We start from the raw sequence: 12,704 nt of genomic DNA, 5'->3' as shown, positions 1-12,704 counted from the left end.
AAAATTACCCTGGTAGTTCCCTAGACTGTGGATACTCCACAAGTTTCTAAGGTTGAGCAGCCATAGGGAGCCATACCTGATTCCAGGGGGGGAAGCCGTTCTCTTTGTGAGGTCCATGGACCACGACTCTCCCCCTGGTAGGACAGCTTTTAGAGATGGGATCTTCTATATAGACTACATAATAAGCATGAGATAAATAGGTCCAGAAAGCATTAGAGAGGGGCTAGCATGACAAATTCTTCTCATTCCCTTCTGCTCCTCCATTCCTCTTTAACAGAGAGATAATTTGGCTTCCTGATTGGTCTGGGGGAGTTGAATATGTTTTCCAGAAAAGAACCCAGAGCATCTAGTTCTCTTTAGTGAAACAGAATGGTATACCCTGGACCAGCTACTTACACCTCACGTTGCTCTCTGATTTTTCTTTTTCTCTCAGATATTTAAGGCTATATAGAAACTTAAAATGCCATGGAAGCTTCATAATGAAGTTTCTTTGTAAAGCTATATATAATCTCCCACTTTCTAATAGTAAAGTCCCAGTAAATTCTGAGATGTCTATTTGGTGTCACCTATCAGTTTTTCTTCCTCTTCTCCCTCTTTTTTTCTCCTGATGAAGGGAGCAGAGTTAGCCCTAGAAGGTTTTCACTCATTTAAACACAATAATTTCTTTCTGTAGTGCATGAACTAATCAGATCAGATCTTAGTGGGTGTACATCATTTAAAATGAATTTCTCCACTTGGTCTAGGAAAATGCAAACCAACAAAAGACATAAGAAAGAAAAAAATAATATTTTTGTCACTTCTGTATTATATCCATTTTTTGAGTTAACTTTGAGGTTTTCTTAAAGAAAGATTTTCCTTCCTGGGGTTGCCAGACATTGGGACTGTTTCCCCGAAACAACTGGACCTGTCATTCTTAAAGGGCATTATAATGGTTTCCTCAAGAAATAAGAAATTAGGACTGGTCACTGGTAATTTTTTTAGTCTAACCTTAATGAATTCTCTTTAAGGTTACGTCTGAGGGGGCATTATGGGGCTGCATCATGGACAATAACAAATTGGGAGGATGTGGAGAAGCAGGTTAGAAAGTAGAAAAAGTAGGTATGGAGAGGTTGGGGAATGTTTGAATGTGGGGAGTATGCAGAACCCAGGGTTCAAAACAGAGCAGTGTTGAAGACAACACAGTACCATTGATAGAACATTGGGCCAGTAACACAGGGCAAGCTCGAAACCTAACCCTGACACTAATTAGCTGTGACCTTAGATAAGGAGGAGCATTTAAATCAAATAAAGCGTTTCCTTTTAGTAAAGCATGGGATGCACCAGTGTTTGAGGGATGCTGAAATTTTCTGTTCAGGATGGTGAACTATCTTAGTAAATACTACAAAAGTATTAGTCCAAACATTTCTAATTAGCCTTTTCTTTAGGGGGATACAGGTAGAATAATTTTTTTGTACATTAACTTATTTGTGAATTCACAGATATGCCTCAATTTCAAAAAATATTATAATGTAATTATCCTAAAATGACATTTACTTTTACGAAAAATATTACACTATTTCTTTAGACAGAATAGAGTATATTTTTAAAAAAATATATGATTTATGCACATTTCATAGAACATATTTATTGGAAAAAACATGGGACCTATCTGTGTTTTCTAAGCAAAACAGCTTCTTTTTGGTAGGCTTGCCAGTCCTGGTCTGAAATGCAAGTGTTGCTCCGTCAGGAGACAGACAGATGGACGAAATGACCCTTTACCTGCCCTTCCCAAATTTCTTTCTGCCTATGTCACTGTTAGAAGATGGCTGAAAGAAATTTAAACAATTTTTACCTTTTATGCCTGAAATATATTCCCTGAATGCTTTCTACTTGATAATTACAGCAAAGATGGTTTCCCCGCCCTCCCCCCCACTCTTCCCCTTGTGAGGATATCAATAGTCTATCTAGTTAGAATGATGTTAATATTTGGGGACATTTCTCATGTTTCTCTATGAGTCAATGATTAGTCAGATGAGATTAATTAGTGTGTTGATTATTCGGGCCCCTTAACCTCTCTTCTTTTTCCTTCTTCTCCTCACCTTTTGGTTAATTTCATTACTCATTAACAAGCTTATTGAAGAGTGGGCAGGGAGAGGAGGTGAAACTCAGAATTTTCTGCCATGCTCCAGGACTGGTTAAAACTTTAAAGTGTGGGAGTAAGGGTGGTTGGGAAGAGAGAGAGAGAAAAAAAAAAATTATCAGCTGAAATAAGTTAAAACATTTTTTTAAATTACTTAGAGATTTTATCTTTTCAAGTGCAATGGAAAAATGAATGTACTGTTACCTTTCCTTCTAAAACCCGTTTTTTTTTTAAAAGAAAAACATGTTTTTATGAGAACACATACATTAGCGTCTTTCTCAAAGATGAATCAATAACATTATACAGAAAACAGAATACAAAGTCTAGAAACTTCCAAGTGCACTTAACTGAAATATCTGGGGTTTTTTTGGGGCGGGGATTATCTTATGAGTAATATGGCGACCTTAACCCCCAAATTCCCATCTTCCTTAGATATCCTTTTCCTCTAGAAATTAGGAGAATTAACTCCTCCATTACTCTCCAATAAAGTTCTTTCTATGCCTGGTATTACTCTGGTAGTCACCTCCTGTTTGCTTTGCTGCCCATCATATCCTGCAGTTCTGGAAAAACTGATCTTCCTTGGGAAGATATTGTTGTAGATATTCAACCTTTAGGAGGAGGAATAAGGATGCTCTTGTTTTCACTACTTGGACCCCAACACGGACATTGGTCCTGCTCTGAATGCTCCACAACACAGATGAGACCAGATTGTAGTATTTAATGAATTGTTCCTTAAGATTTAAGGATAACAAGATGGTGCCCAAAACAGGGCCATCTTACACTGGATTCAATACTGGGTATGACTCTTTGGGTGCTGGATATATCATAAAGAGCAGTTTCTCTCACTGCCACACTGGGAAGACTTCAGTATATTTGTACACTGAATAGTACCAGCCCTCTGCACATGTCTAAAGCCCCCCAAGGGGAGACATCTTTCTCCAACCCAGTAAAAGATAAAGTCCTTAGTTTTTTGTTTTTTTTTTTTTAATCCTAAATCATCTCCATTTCAGGATTATCTACCCACTATCCATCCCCTATTCATAGAACTTGTCCTTACCTTTAGTCTCCAACAATGTACTCATGTTAGAACGCCTAATCTGACCTGAGTTTATTGCCTAAGATCTGTGTTATTTTCCATGGCATAAACTTTATGGACCACAAACTGTCCAGGTTCAGTTGCAAATCATCAAATGTAGACTTATTTCTTCTTATAGGTTGTCCACTTGCTTGAAGAGAATATAAGATTTTGTAGTCTTCTCAGTCTTAATTCCCAATCTCCTAACATCAACTGTTTGAATAAGAACACACACACACACACACACACACACAAATACACCCCAACAAGTAATAATTTCCAGAGAATCACTGCATTGTATATCAGTATTCCAAATGTTTTTTAAGAGGATACATGGACCTAGAGATGCTTATTTCTTCCAACAAAGCAACTGTTTCATAAAGTCATATAGAGCCGGTTACTTTCTTGGAGCATAGCAAAGTCCCTCATTTTGTATTTCTTCTAACAGAAATACTATGGTGGTTTTAAAATCAAATCAAAGAAAGTATGTGAATTCAAGTCTCTCCTTCTTTCAAAGCCTTTGAAAATGAAGCTATTCCTAACTTCCAATATCTCCATTCAAAATTCAAAGATTTGAGGGTCAAATTTTGTCAGATCTCAAGAAATTTGTACTTCTCCCAAGAAGTCTTTTCCAGAAAATTATTTCTCCCAAGCACCTATACCATAAATTGTTGCTTAGCCTTGAGATCAAGGTGGTAGACAGCCTGCTTTACCCCTCCCGTATATGATGTCAGTGCTTTTCTTGCTTCAAGCAAAATGCAAACATACATTTGAAATACTTTATTGTAACAACTTTGCTTTTGAGGTCTTTATATCAGTTCGCTCCGGTTTTGTTTTAAGCTTTGTTTCTGTGTTAATAACATTTTATTTCTTTTCTACTTAGGAGACTGTTTTGAGCAATAATATTTTGGTCTGCTTCTTTCTTGGATTGCAAGGCATCGGTTTCAGTTTCTTTGTGTCCTGTTTTGTCTTCTTTCGGTAACTGCTCAGGGTAAATATCTTTTTTCTTTGATTCTGCTGTGCCTTTCATAGGGCTGTCATGTAATGCCAATCTGTCTTATTTGATTCTAATTAACGTGCTTCCAGACCCTCTCTGGGTGACCTGTCCTTTTAAGGAACCCAACTAATTGGAAGAGCCATCATAAATTATATACAGTTACGTCATTCAATACCATAATCTAAATGAAACATAAACTGATATCTTCACAAATCACTTAGTTATCTAGGGTTATGAATAAAGGAAAGGCCTGATTACATTTGAATTTTCTCTCTTTTCTCTTCCAAATGATCAGCAAAGAAATGAAGATGCTTGCAGATTTTCTATTTTTGTAGCATAAAGATTGTATTCAAAGAAGTGTCTAGATTTTGCAGCAACCTTTAAAAAAGTTACATTCTCCCACGTGCACTTTAGCCTGTATAATGGGTTGAATTGTGTCCCTCCAAATAAAATTATTATGTTGATGTCCTTACTCCCAGCACCCCAGAATGTGATCTGAAATAGGGTCATTGCAGATGTAATTAGTTAACGTGAAATCATTACTGGAGTCGTGTGGGTCCCTAATCCAATATGACGGGTATCCTTCTAAAACTGGGAAATTTGGACACAGACATGAACATGGAGAGAACATCGTATGAAGATAACGGCAGAGATTGAGGTGATGCTTCTACAAGCCAGGGAATGCCCAAGATTGCCGGAGAGCTGTCGGAAGCTATCGGAGGCATGAGCAGATTTTCTCTCACAGCCTCATCAGGGAAAGCTGGGACCATGGAGGGACAGCCTATCCAGTGAGAGCCTGCTGCTGCTGCAGATGCTACCTGAAGAAGAGGGGAATGTGACCTACACCCCAGCTTCTCCTTTCCTGCTGCGCTCTTGTGTCTCATCAGTGCCTCCTGTGGGCTGAACTTAGCACTCAGCCAGCTGGCACTGGAGTTGGGAAAATTTCATTTTCAACGGACGTGTTGAAAATATATTTTCTGTCCCAAAAGCAAGTAACTGATGTGGCCAGAGTGGAGTGATGTTCAGACATGGTGACAGGAGTTGGCAATTTTTCAAAAATGGTACCCATATTTTGTTGAAAGGGGAATTAACACTTACCGAATACCTACTATATGCAGGCACTGTGGGATGTTTTAATATTTGTATGCATTGTCCCACTTATTCTATACAACAAGACTATGATGGAAATACATATACATATATATATACACACACATATATATTTAATACATAAGTATATGTATTTAATAGCCAAGGAGACTAACACACAGAATATTTAGATATTTTGTACATACTTATATTTCTAGTGGCTGGTAGAACACTTTGAACCATTTGACTTGTCTGATCCCAACCCCAAGTCATACAAGCTGTCTCTGCCATTCCACATTTCATCTCATTAGGCTGTGGGTCACATTTGGAAAAGAAGGCCAGAGACTGGCAATAGATGAAGAGGCAAGTGCCTGCCAATGAAGAAGTGAGAGCCTGTGTAGGCAACAGAAAAATGGGCCACGCAGTAAAAGGTGCATTTATGTAACTAGAATTGATGTCAGGTAGCAGAGTAGCTGAGAAGATTTGGTAAGAAGAGGCAGTTGTTTTTAAAAACCTAGTTTATGGTACTGTAATGGATGCAATGGGATCAGAGTTTTTTTTTTTTTTTTCTATACATTTTAAATATGTAGATAATGTGAAGAAATTATCAGAACCGTTTCACTGTAATAAGAGAGTGGGTAAACCTATAGAACTTGAAACCTCCAGAATGTAAGATGTTTATGATAGTGAGGCAGATTAGTAATTTAAGTGCGGCTATGGACGACACTAAACATTCTTAGGTTCCATCTATAAGGAACAACTAGGCATTGTCATCCTCATGTGTCTCAGAGAATGCTTGTATGGCCATGACCATTGCTGAGATTGACAAGGTATATAGAGGCCAAGGAAACCATTTACTTTAGGATTTATGATTTAAGAATTGATGGTCTAGAATTATAACCTGGTGGGTGAAATTTCTTAGACATGTGATAAAATCTGCAAATTTTACACAGACTTAGCACAGTTCTTTATAAACTGTAACTCTACCTTGACCACGGATGACAATGGCATACATGTAGACGACCTATACAGCATTTCAAATGCTGGGGAGACTTGTAAATTCCCATATTCGTGCTTCTATGGGAGGGGACTTCTGCTCTCCCCTCTATTAGGAATGGGGCAGTTGTGGAGAGAATTTCCTCCTCTTGTTTGTGTCTCTAAAAGAGGAGTGGCTAATATGTTGATAAAATGGAGCAGACCTTGACATCCACTGGACCAGGGTTTTTTTTCTTTTCTGGTGGGTACTCTTATTTAGCCTCAAAAACGGGACATGGATCTCTGTCACACTTTTGTTCTCCTTCCCTTCTGCTTTGCCCTTTCCTTTCTCCCTTTATCATTTTTATCTGCTTAAAGACCTGGTACAAAAGGGATCGGATGCTTCTCCACTTCTTCTTTCTACATGTAAGCATAATCAGGTCAGAAAGTCACCACTCTCTCTTTTACTTTCTATTCTGCTCCTGACTCACTTTGATACGAAAACCCAGATGGGTAAGTCAAAATCTGCTCTACAAACTTAACACTCCCAACAGGTGGATCACAAAGAGTATTTGGGGCAGATGGTTGAAGGCCTTCACTTTGGTCTCAGGTGCCAGCACAACATGATTCTGTCATGAAGTTGGGCATTTGGAGGGCATGGCACTGTTATAACTGACCTAAGATTTTGATCCTCATTGGCTTGTTTCTATCAGCCAGAATCCCAGGGAAGGGGATGATGGTTGGCACCCTGAACTTAACATTGACAATTATAAACTTTATTAATTTTGCTGGTTAGAAATTTTCTCCTGTGGCATTATCCTGAATCTACTCCATCAGATAAATCTTAAATTTTAGCATACTAATTGTAGTGTACTAATTTCTCCCTGGGACCACCTTACTCTTTAGATCTCTCACTCTGCTTAACCCAAGGCACCTGTTCTGACATAATTTGATGCCCAGTGCTTTATGCCCATCTTACCACTTCCTGTCTCTCAGCATCAAACAGTTTCACTTCCAGTCTTCTTCAACTTAAGTCCTGAATCTCTTTCTTTCAAACACCTTCAATATCCACTCCATGTCCTTCTTCTTCTTCTTTTTTTAGATTTTATTTATTTATTTGGGAGAGGGGAGAGACCATGAGCAGGGAGAAGAGCAGAGAGGGAGGAGAGGGAGAAGCAGACTCCCCACTGGGCAGGGAGCCCGAGGCAGGGCTCGATCCCAGGACCCTGGGATCATGACCTGAGCCGAAGGCAGACTCTTAACAGACTGAGCCACCCAGACGTCCCTCTTCCATGTCCTCTGCAGGTAAATGTTCTCTGTTGGATTAATACAACCATCCACCTTGATGCTCTCCCATCTGCTCTATTGACAGCTACTAGCATTGATCAGTTCCTTGTATCAATTTGTGTTCTTTGGTTTTACCTTAACTGCTTTTTATTTTAACTGTTCAGCTTAGGTTTTACTATAGCATGCATATATTGTATATATTTAGATTCTAAGCCTCTGGAAGACACAGTCGGGGTTTTCAAATTCTCAGGTGAAACTTTTTTTTTTCCTCATCTAGATCTTAGACAAAAACAAACTTCTTTGTTTTCCCTGAGTAAGTGGTCAGATTTTTTTCCCCCTCTAAGATCTTCTTTTACTGAAGGTGCAGTCTTTTGAGGGTCTCAGTGAGTAAGGGGTGCTATTTCTAATTCCATGCATTTTGTATCCCCAGTCTTTCATAATCTTTCCCTGTGGGCAATACAACCTGAACTCTTCTTACTCACAACTACCTTTGATAGTCCCACCTCCCCACTCAAGAGCTGTTACAAAATCAGACATTACTGCTACAGCTCCATTTCCCCCTTAGTTTCTGTCTTCTGAGATTTCTCCGTTTTCTGGGAGCTAAGCTTTAAAATATGTTTGTCATAGTTTATCTAGCACCGATTTGTTTTCTGTCTAGTCCAACATGTCTCCAGCTTTCAATTTATTTTTATCACAATCCCGTGTCATAGATATTTGCTTACCTTGTCTTAGAGATGAGGAAATCAAGGCTGCAAAGTAAAGTGACATCCCCAAAACCATGTGGCTATGAAGTGGTCAAACCAGGATTTGAATTCAGTAATCACATGTGCTTATTTACATGCCCTAGAATGAGATTTTAGTTCCCCAGTACCACCTTTAGAATTCTTTAATTATCATCTTCTTCTACTAAAAATAAAAAATCTAAAATATAGGACAAATATCCACCTGTTATTATAATTCAGCTTTGTAAATTCTTGAATAATCTTGAGTTGATTTTTAGGGAATCATATCAAGGACATTAAAAATTCTGGGTGAAATGTTCATTTCATATTATTTATGGAGGCATGAGCTGGCCTCATAGGACATATTTGGCAAGGATTTTTCTAAGTTTTAGGTTTTAATATGTTAAGACTGAGAAGTAAAAAATATTGTCTTCCATCTCTTTAAAGCTCAGATAGCAATTCCTCAATATTTACAGTACAGAGAATGAACTCAAAGAGAAGAAAGAGACACAATTAGAAAAAGTCTCCCAAAATGCCATGCTGTACTTAAGAAAACATCTTGTATTTGGGGAAATCTTTCCCCTCTGTGTGCTTGGCCTTTGCTTTTGCCAGGCACCCCAGGGTTATCATTTGGCCTGGGACCAATTTGTATGGCTATGGCTTTCTGTATCCTGTTCTTTCAAATATATGAGAGAGGAAGGCATGCAGGAACAACAGAGGTCAAACTCAGAAAAATACACTTCTGCATTTAATTGTGAATGACATTGGACTCCACTTTTCCTTATATTGACCCCAACAGATTATGATGAGAACTTTTCCCTAGCAACTAGTACATGGACTCTCAAATCTAATGGTCATTTGGTGTGGTAACTGGCATTGAACACTGGCCTATACTATTCATGGTTGTTTCTATATTTAGCCTAGATGATTCCATGTGAGAAATAAAACAACAAAGTGACAAATATGAAAGGACCTGGAACCATTTTTAGGCAGTATTCCCATAACTTACACAACATTCTATATATATATAGCCTTGGCACTTTTGAGATGTACTGGTTAAGTATGTTGTGGAATGTCCATCAAGTTGGGTTTGTCGGATGTTTTTCACATGAATAGTCTGAGGTTATGGGTTTGGGAGGAGAAGATCACAGAGATGACATGCCTTTCTCATTGCATCATATTAGGAGGAATGTCCTATCAACATAACTTAGCATTAATGATGGTAACCTTGATTACTTGATTAGGGTAGTGCTTGCCAGGTTTTCCTACTCTAATGTTACTATTTTTCCCTTTCCATATTCTATCCTTTAGAAGCAAGTCACTATGGCCAACTCACACTCAAAGGGGACTGGTAGGTTAAGCTCCCCTCCTGGAAGAGGTGGAGCACCCTGCTTTCTCATTTTTCAATATAGCTTATAAATCATTCTACATCATATCCATTCAGTCTCTAACTATTATGTCTATATATTAAAGTAGTTGCTTGATTGAATGGATATTCCATAACTTATTCAATGAGTAACCCATGGATGACAATTTAGGTTGTTTCCAATATTATTAAATTATAATATTAATTATAAATATTAGATCATAGCAGATGCTTTTTTCAAGCTAAAGAAGGTCTCTTTTATTCTTAGCATGCTGAGAATTCTTAACAGAGATGGTGTTGAGTTCTATCAAATGTTTCTCCTGTATTTGTTGAGATGTCATTTCTTTTTTTTTATCTGTTAATATGGTGAATTATATTGATTTTCCAACATTAAACAAATCTTGCATTTCTGAGATAAACTGTACTTGGTCATGATGTAGTTATCTTTTTTATGGATTATTGAATTCAATTTGTTAAAAATATGCCAAAATTTTTCATGTCTATGTTTATAAAGGCTGTTAGTCTGTATTTTTCTGTTCTTACTAAATCAACAAGTCTTCATTAAGTTCTTATACTTTGTCAGGTATGACTAGAGAATGCCATATGCTCTCTCTTAATTGTAATGGGCAATGACTGGGTAGAAAAATAATCACCTTTGTCTTTTGGTTAGTGAATTATTTCAGTTCTTGTGTCTCTTAACTCCCCAATGAAAATGAATGGTTTGACTTAAGTCAAGTCAATCAGTTTGATTCCATGTTGTATAGAGAAATTATAATATGACCAAGCAAATTATTAATTCTTCTACTGTGATGCTTTCATTGACCCTAAACTGGAATTATCTGGAAAATATCCTTATTCTTTGTAATCAAACTTCGAGCATTCATGGAACGGCCTCTTTCCTATCACCTATTGTCTTCTTAGACAGTAGAAAGGGCTGCTCAGAAACCCAGATTGAGGAGCACCTGGGTGGTTCAATCAGTTAAGCATCTGACTCTTGATTTTGGCTCAGGTCATGATCTCAGGGTTGTGGGATCAAGCCCCATGTCTGGCTCCCCACTCAGTGAGGAGTCTGCTTGAGGATTCTTTTTCTTTCTCCCCCTCTGCCCCTCCCCCGCACTTTCTTTCTCTCTCTCAAATAAATAAATAAATCTTAAAAAAAAAAAGAAAAGAAAGCCAGATCGATATTTGGGTGTCTTATATATTGAATCAATTGATTTGATTTATGAATGTCCATATATGGGTTCTGAATGATAGCAGGGATAAGAATTCAAAAGTTTTCTAACTGATATCCTAGGACTTTTATTTATTTGTTTGTTTGCTTGTTTTCCAGTTTTAGTAAGATGTACTGGGAGCTTTAAAATGTCTTCTGGTTTGTAGGGATTGAGCACTGATCTTTTAGTTCTGTTCACTTAACAAGACCCAATAGGAATGTATACTTTCCTTGAAGGTTTATTGAGGGTCCGGGTGAAAAATCTAAACTTATGTTTTAGAAGATAATTGAGAAAAGACAATCACACTTGTGGTAGTATTTCCTACCATTATCCTTCTTCTTAACCCTATTCCTTTATGGTTCATTTTGAGTTAAATGATGGAAAGATATAGAAAATAAAAAAGGATGTGAAATAAATAAAATTAAGATAACTTTCTAGAAGGAAAAGAAATGGGAATTGGCAATTGTCTATTATGGCTTTCAAGAGTCAAATATGACCTTTTTTCCAATTGAAGTGCATTGTTATTTAATTCAGAGGTCCAAACTGGGCTAATCCAGGCAGCAGATGTATTTATTTTGACTTGCATAATGTTTTAAAAATGTTGAAATTGGTGCTGGAATTTAAAAAACATAAGATTTCTTTCCATAAAAATCCAGAATTCTGGTTTCTCTTGGAACATCAAAAGATTAAGCTGGTCTGAGCTCTGTGCCCTCTGGAAACAATATGCTGTTGCTGAATGGTGGCTGTCTCTTTTAATTGGGTGAGTAATGTTTGCCCAATTTATAACAGTCCACCCCTGACAACTTTACTTATTTTAATTAACTATCTGGCGTGGATAGGCATTTGAGTTTGAAATGCCTGATACAACTAATGATAGCTTTTTTATTAGGATTTTTATGATCACAATAAAGCAATTTAGTTTCATATCAACGTGGATATTTGATGACTCTGAAAAGAAGAAGCATTTTCCTGTGTTGAGATCTAGAACTTGAAGGTCTAGGAAGGATAAGATGAAAGCAGGGGGCTCAAAGGTGCTCAGTATAGTTAATCTGTCTTTTACTTTATGTATTTCTAATGGCTTATGTATACAATATTATTAATTAATTTCTATTAAAGATCCAAATTGGTAATTAGATGGTAAATGGAACCAGGAGGTAGGAAAGGAACATGAAAAGGAATTGTAGACCAACATATACATTTATTAACCCAATTTCTAGACCTTACAAAGGTTGCTGAAGTTTAGTCCAAAAATGTTTGCTTACCGTGTATGATGATCATAAACAACCAAGTTGAGAATGGTATGAGCTAGCTCACCTTACTTTTTCATAACATTTTTTTGGCTTAAGTAATTAACTCTCTCAGTAATTAAGTAGCTGGTAATGGAGCAAGAATATAAGCAATTATTCTGGTAGTCTATTTTTCTTTTTTCTTTTAATTCCAGTTAGTTAGCATACAGTATTATGTTAGTTTCAGGTGTATGATACAGTGATTCAACAATTCCATGCATCACCCAGTGTTCATCTGGTGGTCTATTTTTAAAGTCTAATAATGCCAACTGGATCTCATATTTGTTATTATATTACATGTCAAATGGATATTTTATCAGTGAACCAACACCACAGGGAATCCATCAGGATGTATCTGCTAATAACCTTGTCTGAATTTCCTTAATACATTACATATAAATACTGAAAAATCACATGTACCAATTATCAAAATAACATGAATACTTTATGTGATTTACCTGCAATGAAGTGGTAGATTCTTACTCACTTAGATAAACAATGAAACTAATTGGAGTTCCAATAAAAGGTTGGTGTGTAATGGGAGCATAAGGGAAAACTGCCAATTTATAGAGATCAA

The sequence above is a fragment of the Halichoerus grypus genome, chromosome 4 (genome assembly GCF_964656455.1).
Source record: "Halichoerus grypus chromosome 4, mHalGry1.hap1.1, whole genome shotgun sequence".
NCBI lineage: Eukaryota > Metazoa > Chordata > Mammalia > Carnivora > Phocidae > Halichoerus > Halichoerus grypus.
Note: the sequence above shows the minus strand (reverse complement) of the source record.